Here is a 17,125-nt window from a genome sequence, read left to right as displayed (position 1 = left end):
GAAAGCGTATTGATCAAGAGAAACGAATTTCTTTACAAAAGGAATAGGGAAAACGTACTGTTAACTTTTACATATACATACAAGGTGGCCCATCTGTAATAGTTTGATATCTCGAGAATTACACGATCAAATTGAATTGTTCTGCTCTGAAATCTTTTTAGGCTTGCAAAATCTTTAAATCTATGTCAAGACTCTTCCGCTCTTCGTCTTTTCTAGCGGAATAAAATAAGGGTAACTTTGAAATTTTTAATGGGCACTTACATAAAACCAATCATTTCCGTAGTTTACTAAAAAGTTTATTAAAAAACAAGTAATTTTTATCTAAAACATTTTTTTCTTAAAACCATTTTTTTTTAAGTTACAAGCGTTTAAAGTTCAGAGTGAGACGACTTGATTAAAAACCAAGATGAAATAATAATAAAAGTAAAACACAAAATAGCATTATAATTTAATTTATTACTTTTTACAATAAACAAATGTATACGTTGTGTTTTTACTATCGTTATTGCATATTGCATCAATGATATCTCACGTCTGTTTCATTTCTCATTTATCTCTTGTATTATGTCAAGGATAGAGTGTTAAAGTTGCAGACATTTGGCGTATACAAATGCATCCGTGCATTTTCCTAGATATGTCCATGACATGTCCCGTATAAAGCATGATATTTTATAGGATAGAACAAAAAATATAAACATTACAAATAAATTTTAAACAAAATTTTTACCACAAAATTCCTCCTATAACATTGAACAATCTACATGCAAAATGAAACAACAGTACAATCCTTCAGAGGACTGATGTCCTGTCATGTGTTCTCTCAAGCATCGCGATTTTCGACGATCATTCCAAACACCAGGACTCATCTGGCCTTGATATACTACGATCCGTAAAAGTTTCATGCGCCATTGGGCGAGAAGAACGTAGCACGGCGAAAAACGATGGCGCGTATTTGTTCCCAGGATGGCATAGCGAGAGACGTGAATTATTTTGCTGAGGTTAGAGATCATAGGTCGTAGGTTAGATCGCGGGCAGGATTTTCTCCATCTTCTCTCGCATTGTCGCCATGCGTACCTAGCAAGGAATGCACCTGCGACCTGCGACGCAATCGCATTAGTTGCGTTCAATCGCTGGGTGGCGCGAATGTAACCCTCCAATATGTTTCCTTTTTCCAAGTGCCTTACATCGTGCACATGTACCGATCTCAACAAGTAGCAGGATTTCTTTCTTCGCCGCAGCTCACAAGCGGAGAACGGAACTTCGTCGGAGAACGATGGGATGAAACGAGACCGCATCGTAGCCATAACAATACGTACACTTCGATCGGCAAGCGTCATAAAGCGCACAATGGGACGGTTGATTGGCTACTCGAACGAAAACTCGCGCTTGGAAAAACATCGTTGGGAAAATGATAAGACTATACCGCGTAATGTTGTCGTGAGTGTCGAGGCGAAAAGATTTGCATTAGAGATACTGTTATCGCGAAGCAACAATGACGCGACCAATCGCTAGAGGAAAAAAAAAGAGAAATACGTTCTGCGTTTTCACTTTAAATCTTAACTAGTATCTTAACTAGATCTCTATTTCTACTTTTTAAGATATTTACATATTTCTACGTATCTTAATAATACATCTGATTATTAATTTATTGTCTTACAAGTTTCTTTTCTTTCCCCATATATATGTATAATCATTTAAGATTCCAATAAAAAAATTAATATATATATTATTATATATTGGCTGTGATCCAAGGATTTGAGATTCGTGGGGACCCCGAAAAAGATTGAACACTTTGTTCGCCAATAAACTTTTGTAAACTTTAATTCTGGTTTTCTGTTACTTTTTATAATTCTTGATATTTCTTTAATTATAGGTTGCGGCGATCAAGTGTTGTAAGTACTAATCGCGTACTAATTAGATCGTTTCGCTTAATATTTTGAAGTTCCGTTGTTTATGTATAGTCATCAACTAAAAGATTGCAACACTATTTTTTATTATTTTTTGAACACAATCTGTTCACCGAGCGATTGGTTCCTATCAATGGATCTAACCAATTAATGTTCAACCGCTCCATGAGCAAAACTGCATTCCAAAATCCATCAAAATAAAAAGTGCTGCAACCTTTTAGTCAATGACAATACATTATTTATATTTCTTATTAGAAATATACAAATTTATCGTTATCGATATCCTGCTTAATAAGTCGCTTAATAGATCATTTGTTGTATAAGTGCACTAGCGACAGTGCAATTATACAAAGAATGAACAAAAATCATGAAGAGTTTCGACGAAAAGAATGTCTTTCGTGTTCCGGAATTCCTTCGTTCCGATCCCTTTTCGAGAATGCTCTTACTCGTTACGTGCAAAAGGCACCTCTCGAAAGGATAAGAGAGCCAGTGTCGTCAGCATTTTCAGACACTCAGACGTTACTCGAATAAGGTTTCTCTCTTCGTATCTTTCTATTTTTCTCCCACGTCTTACACTTTCGTACCATTTCATTGAGATCAAGCTTTTCCACCACCTCCATGATCACAGTGGGAGGACAAACACTATAAACGCGTCTCGTTCCTACGCGCTCGCCATACAAGAGGGAGAGGCGCTTCAGCTATGTATTTAATGAAAAAAGATAACTAAATAGATATTTAAATTTTGCAAATTTTAATAATCAATTATTTTACAAAAATTTGATGTGACATTACATAGTGAAAAAATAGTGGAAAATCCAAAGAATCATAATGTCTTCACAAATCTTAATAAACTGATATTTTCAGAATGTTAAAATAGCTTTAAAAAATAACATTGTTTTCTCTTTTTAATTTGTATACTGTTATTTTAATTAAGGAAGATGTAATGTAACTGTAAGGTATCTTCAGATCATTTTTATTTGTAAAAAAGGAAAAAGAAAAGTATTTCATTAGAAATGCAATTCCATGAGTATGTATGTATATAAATACATCGGAAAAATATTACAAACAACTAACTAAATAGAATTATCATTTGAATGATTTAATCGATTACAAAATTGCATTTAAAATCGAGATATCTAAAATCGAGAATTCCGTTATCCATCAATCTACTTAAGGTTTTGCGGCGATCAAAGATTTCTGCAGAAACTGCAAATCCTCTTCGCTTTCTCGTTAAACGTACTGCCACGAGCTTTCGTCTAAAGTCGGTTTAAATAATTTAGCGCTCATTCTCTTCGAATGAAGTTCGATCCAGCTACGAGCTTTAAAGCTCTTTAACGCTTCGAAGTTCCATTCCATGTGTATTCATCACCGTAGAAAGTCGACGCGTCGTGATGTCCGGATCGGTTCTTTAATGCACTTTGTCGGGCTTAAAGGAGCAGCATCCTTATCGAATCTTTTCATTGTCCATCTAACGCATAGACGGTGCATTAAAGTCGTTATAAGTAATTCAAGTTTTCGTCAGAAACGTAATAAAATTGGAGTCGCTCGCGTTCGGCAACTGCGGAACTCTTTGTGACGTATTGTTAATTAAAGTTCCACCGAACGCGCGAACGCTACTATACGCACGATCGTTCGTTCATCGGGAAAGGTTTGTAATGAGTAAGTACCCATCGTTGCTTTTATTATTTCGTTCGATGGCGAGTCTTGTGAGCGAAACAAAAGCTTGACCTGCCCCTTCTTTACGGATTCCATCACATTTACTGTTTTATAAAACGTCGAAACAAATCTAAAGATTCCGTTTGATGCGTTACTCGGCAATTAGAAGAAGACTACTAATCGGCTGCGCGAGGTTTTTACTAATGTTAGAGAACGTATCGCGAAAAATATCAAATTTGAGCACCGAGAGAGAAGTTTGCACGTCATATCAACATAAAGATACGATTCAATGTCGGATTTTTCGTCACGTGACGTGAGAACGTGACTGCGAACGACGGAATGGTGCAAGAAAACTGCTGTGCATACCAACATATTCGATGTAATTACGGTGCCTGCATAATTTCCACGCTGCAAAACAAGAACGAAAAAGAGAATGACATTGCATTATATCGAATACATTGTACGCAATCTGCGATCCTTGCTTGTGATAATGCAAAATGGTGGCACATTACCTCTTACGACGTGTCTGGGCTGAAACATAGCGGTCGCGCTATGCAAATCGCACGATTTTCGCTCAGCAGCGAGGGAAAGATTTTCGTGACATTATCATAATGTAATTTTTCGTAACAAAGCTACATCTTCGCATGCGTGTATGTGCGCTGTGAAACGAGATGAGATGTTATCCTCCTCGCCTTCTCGCGAACAGCCTGCGCAATTTACCATCGCGCAAATATGAAGGGATGCATTGGTTCGCCTCTCGGGAAGTCTTATGAATTACAAATTCATTTAACGGCATTACTCCGTTTCTCTTTCCTCGGTAGGATTGCGTCACCTACGCTCGTAAACACGGTAACATCAGGCTCGTATATTATCCGTGTTATATATTTCCTCCGTCACCTCTTCGACTAACCTCCGGTCCTCCGACGCGCAGCGCATTGTAGTACACGAAAGCCGTGCCATTTGTTCGTGTATTTTTCGTTTCCTCGTAGCGCGCCTGGATCGGGACGTTAAGCGCGATCGCGGGTCATAAAAATCTCACGACGACATTACGCGAAAAACTTGCAGCTACACCATCACGCACCTAAAATACTACCGTCGAAGTTTGCACAGCATATTTTTTTCGTAAATGCTTCGTTTGCGATGAGATAATACAGTTGGAGTAATAAATAAAATGAGGTGTATTACATCGACAAGATGATTGTATAACATCACCAAACTGTAGGACAAATTTTTATACCTTGTAAATACCCCTCCCCCAATGTCTGAATAAATAATTTCCTTAATTTTCTTCATTCTAATAATAAAATATCCTAATAATGAAATTCACATTAATAAATTGATTAGTAGTATATTTATGAGCATAGAAAAAGAAGGTTTTAAAACACTTTAATATCGACAATCTTCTTCTATGATGAAACGAAAAAATAATTTCGGCAGAAATAATAGTTCACACATCACATATAACGTTTTCTTCCATTTACGTTTTTTTTTAACAGATTTAAATACATGTTTCTAGATATTTAATTGCAAATATTTTAATAATGAAATAAATAAATATTAAATAAATAATTGCAAATATCTCTTTCTTTTGAAAATTAACAAGTTTTTAATCAAAAGAAAAAAAAACGCGTTAAAAAATTGCGTAACTGAAGGATATATATGTACATATAAATAAATTATTATTTTTTATTAGATATGTGTTATATACATATAATCATCATTTGAAAAATTTGTTTCTTGATTTTCCAATCTTATAGCTATGGCCAAATAATAAATATGTTTAAAATCTTTAAAATTTTATTTAATACAATTTAAAAATATATATCCTAGTCAGTCCATGTTTATCATTTACCTTTCTCGCATAAAAAGAAAACTCGCAAAAGACCGCACTTCGATCGCGCGGATCAGCTTCACAAGAGAGAACAAAACAATATCGGAACTTGTCTAATATCTAGAGTTTTCTCAGCCGCAATAAATCTACTCTCCCCCGTCTTTCCTATTTCCTTCATTCTAGCACATAAACAAGCCATTTACTCGTTTCTTCGTTGCACTGCACTACTATGGCCTCAACTAAACGAGGACGTTAAATGATCGCGAATCGTAAAGCCTCGTCGGTCGACTTTGCGCATTTTACCGCTGGGTTTTTTTTTTCGCCGAGAGGATTTCCACGTGCGAGCGCACACATGAGAAATTGTGCATATCCATTAAATCTATGCTGATACTTTCGTTTCAAAGCATATACTAGCACTTTTTTTTTCTTTGTTATAAATAACAAAAAATGTATTTTATCATATTAACAACTGTTGTTTATTGGAATTATATTGTATATTCGAAAGATCGAAAGATTTTATTACTGAGAATATTACGATATACGAATATGTAAATGAAACTAAATATGGCGAAAGCATAATCTTTATAAAATTAATCAATGTGTTTTCTATTCTTACGGATATTAATTGTCAAATTCAAATGTAACTCACAATTAGACAGACTTCGTATAAACTTTGGACAGATTAGAAAGTTCTAAGGAATATTTATTTACAATTACTCTTAAGTAATTAAGCCGAATGGAACAGTTAACACAAAATGACACTAACTTTGAATTCTCAATCATCACGGAGTGAGTTCAAGGGTACAGGGTGATTGCCAAATCTACATAAATGGATGGTTCTGGCTAATCAAAATTAAGGATATATTCAAGGAAGTCAGCGACTACAAACAAAACGGAACAGAATGGAAAGAAGCAGCAATAAAGCGACGGTATAATAAACGAAATCACGTATACAAGACATACGGATTAATTTAGAAAATAAATTAATCTTTACATGAAACCATCGTGAAAAAACTTTCTCGTTCGCATATTACCCTTTCCTATTCCTTTCGCGGCCATTTGCTTCTTTCTTTATAAAGTAAAGAGAGCTGCAAGGACATAAAATGTATTTTCAAAGTGGAGATTCTTTGCGCAATTTATTTTTCAAACATAACGCTAATAACGTCATGCAATAGTAATGAAAAGTAGAGCCAAAGAAGAACGCGTAAATTATTTTACGATGAGAGATTAAGTTCTTTCTCTTCTCTTTATTAAGAGTAAGCCGATTTCATTTTTTATTCATGTCGTCGCACTCAATACGGTCAACTTAAATATAATTCCTATAATAAATGGGAAAATTACATGTGTTTTTAATTTTTTATCTTTTCTTTCAATTAATGATAAAATTTTAATTATATTTACAAAAGATGTTATGTAAAGTAATCTCTAATTGTAAGATTCAAAATTAAATACTTTCAAAAAACTTATAAAACAAATAAAATAGTTTTACGAAAACTAAGTTTTCCTATTAGAAAAAGTAATAATAAAAATCATTTAAAGATATACAATGTTTCTCAAATTAAAATTATCCTTATTCTTTATACGTCTTATTACACACACACACATGTATACACGTTAAGATATATACTTGAAACTTGATATAAATTAAATCTCTTCTAAATTAAATCTTTATACAAACGCGTATGCATAAAGTGGAATCATAGAAATAAACAAATTAAATAAAATCCGCATTAAAAGTAATTTTAATAAATTAACTCTTATTTTTTTCAACTGGTGCTGTAAACATTACTAGTTAAATATTATCGCACGAATAAATATTCAAATTACCATATTCGAGCAAACGATCGTAATTAATTTCCGTTACTTCATGATCGTATACCGAAGATTCCTTCTAGCTCGTTATGTTGACGATGCAACAGCATTGGCCTGTATCGAGAAGATTCAATCCAAGAAAGAGAGAAAGTGGTAAAAGAGAAACAACCGAGCGTGAAGCGGAGAGGGACGCAACAAATTCTCGGACAGAGTAAAATAATATTTTCTTTGAAATTGACTGCATCACTAAGGGCCAGTTTTCCCTGGACAGCAGTTTTTCCTTCGCGATATCTTCGTGAAACGAGGTGGAGGGAACATGATATTAATCACGGTTCAGTAGCTCGAACGTCTGAAATGCCCGCGTCGAGAAATGCCGAGCCAATCGGGTTGAAAGCATCCCCATTGGAGATGATTCCCACTGGTCCTCGTCGTTCGACGATGCGTCTACGTTAAAGTGGGTATTACGCGTGCATCCGCGTGGAGTATCGCACATATGATTCGAGCCAAGTACATTAGTCGGATATATCAAATCTGCACATGGATTATTTCGCGAAGCGTAATTCGCAAATGTTACAATCTAATAGTTTAACACTATTTGTTTTTAAACGTTCGAAAAATATAATAAATAAATCCGGGCATTTATTTATCATTTATATTATCTGCCTAGTTTTATTAGATAATAATTATATAAGCATTGTCGACAAAAAGATATTAATTAAATCCATGAAGCGTATTAATGCGACAAAATAATGTACGTACAACAAAATTATTTTGTTTTATCATGTTTGAGATTGTTTTTTACGCAAGCTTTCAAGGGTCGGTGAACATTAGTTGGTCAGAAAAGTTTCAAAGCAAAATAAAACTTTATCGAGTACGTTAAATTAAGAAGCATAATAAAATATAATCAAGTATGTTTAATAAGGCGAGTTTGTATTATGTAATATCAAAAGAGCGTATTTAATTGAGGAGTAAAAAAAACATTTTTGAATGACAAGGAAAATTAAAACGTTTTTATTGCAAGTAAAAGTTTATTTAGCAGCTGCTAAAAAATACCATTAATGTTTAAGGAAATTTTGTTTATATCCATTTTTTTTTGGCATGTGTGTTAGAAAAAGGCATGTTAGATCGATAGTCGAATCTATCGAAATCTCGAAAATCTCGAAATTTATTGTTGACTCTTTTCCGCGACGCTGATTGGTTGTCTCGCTGTGCTTACTTTGTGAGCGGCTGTCATTGCATATTTTGACAGTTGCGTGCATTGAGGTGATGTGTAATTGTAAGTTATAGTAAAAAGTAAAAAGTGCAGCTAAATAGCGTGCGCAAAGCGCGCGTCTGTAGTGCTAGTTTAAATAAAAAATGCATTAACAATTTTGTTTCATTAATGTACGCTTCCATTTCTCCTCTCTGAATTTCGAACAAACAATACAAAAATAAAAACTGAAACTATAATAAAAAATATAATGGAAATGTGATAATTAGCAAAATGTTATTCATGAAAAAAAATTATAAAGAAATAATGGTACGCAAAAATTACGTGTACACGCGTGGTGACGAAACCAAATGCATGGAAACACAATGAGGGAACTAATTATCTCGAGAATTAAAAAACACTATTTACAAAAAATAAAACTCGCAAAAATTTATGATATTGCGTGCAGCATACAGGCGAACAAATATGCCGGCAAACAAATGAAAAATATTTGACAAGATAATGAGAATAATAATCTTTGATAAGTTCACTGTATGCGTAGAAAAAGGTGCAGCGGTTGAAGATCCCTAAGAGTATAGATAATAAATTGGTCTGTTAGGGGTGATCTCCTCGTTTGCGGCGTCACGTGTATCTCGTAGAAACGTGGACGAGGCGCGACCGACCGCATATTTCAACTTGTTCCCTGGTTGTGTTATGACAGTCTGAGTAATGGACAGAAGAGTACGACGCGGCTACGGCACCTCGAGCTCCTATAGCGATAATAAAGCCCTGGCGTTCCCTGGGCAATAAAGATCCGCTATGCAAATTCACCCGCATATTTTTCTATAATGGTATATTGCGCCTGCTGCCGCCTGCTACATGCCAGGCGCACTCTTGAGAGACTCGATGAATTAATCCCTTAGGAATGGATGCCCAGAGCGCGCGATAAGGGTGCTACGAGTCGAAATCATTTGTGATCGTGAAGTTATCTTTGTAAAGAACGCCCGTAAAAACATGTGACGGAGTATGCCACATTGATATTAATCTTAAGTATCAGGTAGGTATTAGGACACTCTTTCACATCTTGCGCTAAAATAATATATACCTAATTTGTGATGATAGATCTTAACTAAAAAATTTCAATTGTTGAAAGACATTTATGGAAGGTTGTATACATATATATTTATAACAAGATTCGCAATTCTGTCCGAGATCTCCTTTACTTTATTATGTAGCTGCACATAAATACACTTATATAATAAACTGTATTGTAAGCGTTGGACTAAATGGTACTCGTTAGCAATTCACAGTCGTGCAAATAGTATAAAAAATATAGGCAAACTAAGAAATTATTATTTTCCGTTTACATACAATTTTTCTTCTATTTCTATCGAAAAATTATTTATAAACATTTGTTCTCGTATAGTTATATTATTTTATCTCTCTTTTTAAACAATGAAAATTTATATATTTTTTTCATTGCAATAAGAAAGTTATTTTATAATATTGCAATGTTAATATATATTAAATATATGATATATTGTATACAAAATTTTTCCGTATATCTTTGATATCATTATCTAAAAATTAATTTGAAGAGCATATTCTCTACTCGTAAATGATCTCGTGTCGGAAAATGATAAATGGTTTGTTTTGTAATTTGTGAAACTTGTAAAAAACTGTATATGTAGAATGTGTGAAAGTACTTGAATGACCTAGTAGAATGTATTACAAATAGAATGCGGCCTTCAATGTAACATTTGAGAGTTGCGCTTCGCGAAACGTCTTATTAATCGTTAACACGGTGACACGACCAACCACTTCGCTTAGAACCACCCAAACACGAGAGCTTTCACGAGCGAGGTTGAATCTCGGAAGTGCCCGATTTTACGCGGAATAGCCATTCGCAGTTCGGGTTAGGGAGGTGTAATTTATCATGCAGTGACTAGTCCGTCGTCTGTCTTCCAATCTCGATCACAAAATAATTCTAAAATCGATGAATGATATTAGAATGTAAAATCAAATTTAAGTAGAAGATAGACAAAGATAGACAATAACAATTGTTATTTTTATATAAATTTTTATAGAAGAATTTATAACCAATTCACATCGACATATTTTTGTAGAAGAAAAATTAAAGTAAAATTTTAATTATATTATATTTATCGATTGTAATGCAATTACAAATTATAATTGTAATTTATTAGCAAATGTCTTGCATCGGACATAAAAAACTGATAGAAATAAAAATCGGAAATACAATTAATTATATAATTAATAATAATTGGGTGTAATATTGGATAAAAAAATATTCAAAGTATCAAAATAATGAGCGCTTGTTATCTGTGTAAAGCATAATGTCCGTGCAGAGTTACAAGGTCGAATATACGAATGCCACAAAGTCCCTTGCTGCTGCAATTTATCAGGCAGTTTGACGTGTCTATTAACCTCTCTCCTCCCCAGTAGACCCTAATTTCCGATAGCGGCACACGGCCTTTCTCTGACATCCACCCAGTTCTGATAGCCTCTCTTCGCTTTTTCAACCCTCGGTAGGTAAGTAACGTCGGCAGCCCTTCCGCTGCCACGAAAAATCCTCCAATCTTCTTAATAACCATTTTTCTCATCATTCTGTTGCGCGAACAAACATCGATCAACGATCAACTCATAGAGAATTGCCCCTTTCTACTCATCACTGCCTTTAAATATTTGCAACTTTCTTACTTAATATTGTACAAACTTTATTTTTCAGCCATATAAAAACTGATAGATTGTATAAAATTCAATATTGTAAAATAAAGACACAGTTAGATAATAATAAAAGATCTGATCATGCGTAGAGATGCTCTGTTGCCACTCTTTCGTCATTTAAATGCAAATATAAAAATTATTGCGTTATGTATAATATAACATGCAACTATTTGTTTTAAATCATTAATCACTAATTGGTATAAAGTAATTAAAATGAATGTTTTGTCGTACTGTCGAACAATATAAATATTTATAAATATATAGTAATAACTGCATTAATTTAGTAAGGTAGACTAGTTTTTAAATGTGCAGTGTGTTAGCATTATTTTGCCCATATTGTATTATTAATTTCGTCAATAATATTCAAAAATGTCGGTTTATTTAGATAAACAATAGGACAGACGTCTGACGTCTCCTTCATAATAAATTTTCAGCAAAACCGTATAGCTTAAAAACTTGTAAAACTTTATGGTAGATTTTATGAATGCAACAGCGTGTTTGAACAGCGTTTGAAGCGTAAATGTATTCAAACCATTCGCCACTTTCTTCTTTTTCATGTCGCATTTCCAATCTCGAAATAACATTATGGATCGCCTGCTCACGTCATCCGTTTCTTATTCGCGGCCGGAATACTACATTGAATCGAGATTCAGGAGTCGGCGCCGCCCTACGCGTAGAAAGCATTCATCTGCCGCGTTTATCGATCGACCTTCTCTCCCCTCAAGAATTCATTGCTGTACGTTTGCAGCTAAAATAAACTCATAGTTACAGACGTTGGTTTAAAAGTGTTTTATCCGCATTAACTATATTATCTTGTGTCAATTCAGATAATAACAATAATGATAAATTTGATGAAAAAATTTTTTCTATCTTGACATTATATTTATCACCGCGCTATTTCTCATTATCAAATAGATTAAATTATTTATCATGCGCTTCAAAGATTCAAACATTCCATTTTTCCTTTAATCTTATTGAAAAGACATCCATTTGTCGTCTAGCCAGAAGATTGATCGGTCGTCGTGGCATCAAGCCATGTTAATCCAAAATAGCTTTATATCGATATTTTGACACGGGTATAATGTCAATATTTATTATTAAAAAACCTCATATAAAAATGCGATTGATGGTTTACACATCCCAAAGGGAAGACACGATTTCGTGTTACTATGACACTATGATGTATTGCCATTGCTACATTGATTACAGTAATAAATATAAATGACTCGTAGTATTTAATTAACATAAACGTTCATTGTATATTTCTCAATGCATCAGAAATAATAATAACAATAAGCATCGTTATTGTTTGAACGGCAGGTTGTTCTTGTACTACGAAACAAAAGCTCGGCAAGTAATTGCGGCAAATTAATGGGATTGAGTATAAACTTCAGGATGCACGGGACAGTTTTCATTTATGATTTGCATTTAATTATTCCAGTCGCCCTTTCAATGGCCACCGTTCCTATCACAAATGAAATAATATTCATCAGATTTTGAAAGTTATATGTATATGCGATTCCGCACAACGACGAGGTTTTTGTCCTGGACAATCGTACACCTGCACATTTTTATCGTACGACGATGCTTTCGAGTAACAACAAATATTTACGACGCGATTCATAAAATCGACCGGTAGTCAGTGACAGGATCGATCGTCCCCGATTTTAGCTGCTGCGTGGTTATTTGTAACAGATTTTTTTTCCTATGATTTTTGTGTTTGTGCCCAATGATAAACCAACTTCTCTCTCTCTCTCTCTCTCTCTCTCTCTCTCTCTCTCTCTCCCCCCTCTCCCTTTCTCTCTTTCTCTCCCCTGCTCCCTTTGTTGTAAAAAAATACAGGTGGTTAAAATATGAATTGCAAAATTCAGCGCCATACGATGAAAGATCGCGCAATCGATCATGCACATTGATTTACAATGTTCATCGATTCGTATTTCAAGTAAAACGAAGTAAATCCAATAATTTATATGTCGAAATATCGTCGACAGTTCAGTACAATATAAATTAATAAAACATGAACAGCGTGGTCTCGATTTTACGTAGAAAAAATTGTGCATACGAACAGTTGTATGGACCAATAGAATGTCATATAATTCTAATACATTGTTTTATCTTTTATAGCTTTTTTTTAATAGGAAATAATACATTAATAGAGACGAATTGTTTAATTGAATAATTCCTAAGCTACAATATTACAAAGCAAAGCAATGTTAACAAGATATAAAATAGTAGGATTTTAAACAAGTCGTTACACTAAAACGGAATATAAAGAAAAATTATTGTGATTATAGAATTTATTCAGTGAATATTCTAGTTTACAAAATTATCAAAACAGCTATTTAACTAATTTTGACTAATTTCCTTAATTTTTATTTTTAGTGGCGATATAAATAAAACTCATAAAGTTGCAAAACAATCTTAAGAACCTAATGCATCTACTTGACGTAATAATAAAAGCGATAATATCGGTGATAAAAGCATTCCTTTTTGGTTTGCACTTACGACATCAATGTTTGAAATTGAACGCCAGCGGTAGATTAAAAATCTTGTTGACGTCGCAGCGTCGTTTTTCACAGTAATACGACATCGATAGAACGAAGTGGGGAAGAAGTTAGCCTCTTGGCAGGATGAAACAGATTTTTCTCCACCGATATTTTATCAACAACGAAGAGAAATACAAAGATCGAAGTAATGATTGTGAAAGAATTGAAATCAGTTTATACTCGTCTTGGTGAAAATTATAATTACTAAAATTAGTATATAAAACATTCAAGACTCATTATACACATGTATTGATATAGATATCAAGATTTTTGTAATAAGTATAAATAACGTTTCAATCATTTTATCTTTACGAACAGTATACGCGTATAATACTTAATAGCGAAATAAAACTCGAACCAAAGGAACTTGTATAGAAGAATTTTCATTGATAAATTGAAGTAAATAGACATAAGTTAGTAACATATTATAAAGAGAAATTGCGACAATTATTTAGGCCGGTATTCAAAGTCGGTTCTTATATTTAAGATCCTCTTAAATACTGTATCTTAAAGTGCGATGAGCCAATGATAAAACCGTATTACTTATCATTTTAAGTTATTGCTTAAGATGGCCTTGAAATTAGAATTTGCTCGAATAAGGTTCGTTGTCATACGTTCGCGGACGAGGCAATCTGATGCTATCGGCGCGGCGCGCGACGTCAGAATCGACGTATAACGGGATCGAGCTTTGTACAGACACTTCGCTAGTAGGGATGCTTCGGGATAATGGCGAAACTTTGCACGCGACCGATGCCGTAAGGCGAAGCTGCTCGTTGCATCGCCAGACGCCATCGTAACGTACGTCGCGTCGGTTGTCTCGTTCATCGCATTCTCGCGCCAATATATGAGGCGCCATCGAGACTAGGGTTTGATACCGTTAACTAAGTTGCACTCGACTTGATTATAATGACTTGTCTTCAAAGCGGACTACTCGAGGGCCGTCGTATCTGCGAACGGGCGCGATACGCTCTCAAAGGAACTCTCCTCTACTCTCACCTCTACCACGGTCGCCATCAACCTCGTTCATATCCCTACGCAATTATCGCGATCACTCGCACGTTGCACACATGCGGTCCCGTGATCCGTGCATCAAGATAACAGAATCTATTGCAGAATCTATAGCAATAAAGTAAGTAATGGATATATAATAATTGAAACATTCATTTTCTATTATTTCAAATGTTTTTACTAAATTATGTGGAATAAATTAGCTTTCTTTAACACACTTTAAAGCTTTAATCAGTATTCAATATTTTAATACACAAAGAATCACATTATTGCACTAAATATTTTCCATTTAAAATTTATTTTTAATGAGAAATATTGTTCTTCTGTTTTACATCAATATAAAAAGAAAATTGTACCGAGAATAACCGCGGTAAAAGGAGAAATATCATTTTATTTAATTATTTAACCATATTTGCAATATATATTTAATTACAATTATATCTGAATTTATAATTTGTTGAAAAAAATAGTAATTACACAAATCATGTTAATCTTCCCGCTTTCACGGCTGTAATTAGTATCGTTATCATTTTTTGTGCTTTTGTGAGATATAATTGTATTTTTCCCCATTCTGTATGCTTTGGACGCGACTTATATCTTCTGTATTGCATAGTGCGTTATACCACAGACGACATCTCATTGAAAAATAAATATCTCTGTTTTTGTCGTTCTGTATTCTTTTACTTTGTAAAGGCTCTTTTCATGGCATGTCCTGAAAACGAAATATGCGCATTCCCCATCTGGGAACTACGTGTTTAATTTAGTCGTACTCGGATGTAAAAATACATAACGAACGAAAGTGTGCGTGGCAGCCGTTTGTGGCAACATTTCCTTTTTTTTATTTATTCGCGGCGAGAATAAAAATTTCCATTTTGACTTGGAGGAGTTTGAAGAACGACGTATTGCTAAAATGGAGAAGTGTAAATCATGTAAGAGTTGTGTTTACATACACAACAATCAATGTCAACAAGAAATAAAAATAATTTTGAACACAAAATATAAAAGTAGATAATGTAAACTCGCCAGAGATTTGTAATTAAGTTGCACAATTGTAGTTCTCAAATATACATACCTATTACCAAAGAAAATAATAAACATGTACAGTAGCAATTTTTTTCTTACGAGTTAATTTAATGAGTCTAATTAAGCAAACATTTAATTATATTTTGACAAGAGTTAAGCTTTATAAAAATAAATAAATAACAAAATCCTTTTTTTTTATTAATTTAAAATAGATATTTGTTTTTAATAGAAATCCAATTCTGTACAGCATAAATTGACGTAATAGATATTTTATATCATACATAATTAAATATAATACAAAGTAATACATTTTTTACTTGAATTTTCATTAAGGAAAATCAATGTTAAACTTTTCACAAAAGATATTATTAATAGTTGTTGCAGTGAGACCGAAAGATCGTTTACACGTATTTCAGTATACTCAGAATATATTTCGCTAATAGATATAGACCGTAATTATAACGTTGCTTTTTGCATCATACGCGGAATATGTCTAGTAATCCTCTTTACATTTGTTTTTACTTTGTTTTGAACAACAAAACTCCTTAAGAACACAAACCAATTATGATTCGTCGATGTTTTTTCTCACACAAAGTTTGCGAGCATGTCGTTTTGTGTTGCCTGAACATTATTCAATAAACTTTTGCATGATTATTCAAGAAACTTTTGTTGGACATGAGTTTGTACAGGTACCAGGAGAAATTGCCGATACTTTTTGGTTCACGAGTTGGACCGACATGTAACTTCCAGCACCGCACCGAAGGAAAATTTCGTCGACGATATCGTCGACCTAAAACTTTTTCCGGCGGCCGACGACGCGCGACGGTAAGAAACGTTGGGGCGATTTATCGGCGGGCTTTAGAACTCGTTATTATCCTCTTACTACTTCGATTCCACTCTGCTATCGGCGTAGTAACGATAACGAGGAAGACGGACGCGTACCATTTCTGATACCTTATTAGTTGTCATTTTTCCTTTTCTTCTTGACAATTACTTGACATATTTTTTACTCGTAAACAGTCATCGAATGTTACAACGTTAAGTTGTTATCAGTCAATATAACACGATATCATCGTAATTCGAAAAGCATTTCATTCTTTGTTACGTCAATTCGTTCTATCTTATTGTTAAAATTGTATTTTTTTTCAAAACAGGATAACGTCAAGCAAAATATGTAAGTCCTTATTTTGTGTAATATTAATAAGTATACTAAATTATTTGCATATCAATTGCGAATTGCATGATACGTCTATGTAAAATATTGTAACAATTTCATTTATTATCATTATATTAACTTATTTTCGATATTAAAATTTGTGTGCAATACTTATCTAAACCACAATAACATTATCCAATCATACAATCTTTGATTGTATGATTTAAACATAAAAATAATAGTAATGGC

The 17,125-nt window shown here is 33.7% G+C and overlaps 1 protein-coding gene and 1 long non-coding RNA gene across 3 annotated transcripts in view; one reads left to right on the top strand and one right to left on the bottom strand.

The window, feature by feature from the left end:
* The window catches only part of LOC105451989, a 282,408-nt gene that overhangs the window by 58,897 nt on the left and 206,386 nt on the right, over positions 1–17,125 (bottom strand). The window lies entirely within an intron of this gene.
* LOC105451983 lies at positions 582–1,645 on the top strand. Its single transcript, XR_974652.1, has 2 exons — positions 582–998; positions 1,177–1,645. It is a non-coding gene; the product is annotated as an uncharacterized LOC105451983 (long non-coding RNA).

The sequence above is a fragment of the Wasmannia auropunctata genome, unplaced genomic scaffold (assembly GCF_000956235.1).
Source record: "Wasmannia auropunctata unplaced genomic scaffold, wasmannia.A_1.0 LD336039.1, whole genome shotgun sequence".
Lineage (NCBI taxonomy): Eukaryota > Metazoa > Arthropoda > Insecta > Hymenoptera > Formicidae > Wasmannia > Wasmannia auropunctata.
Note: the sequence above shows the minus strand (reverse complement) of the source record. Positions and strands in the feature narration are given on the sequence as shown.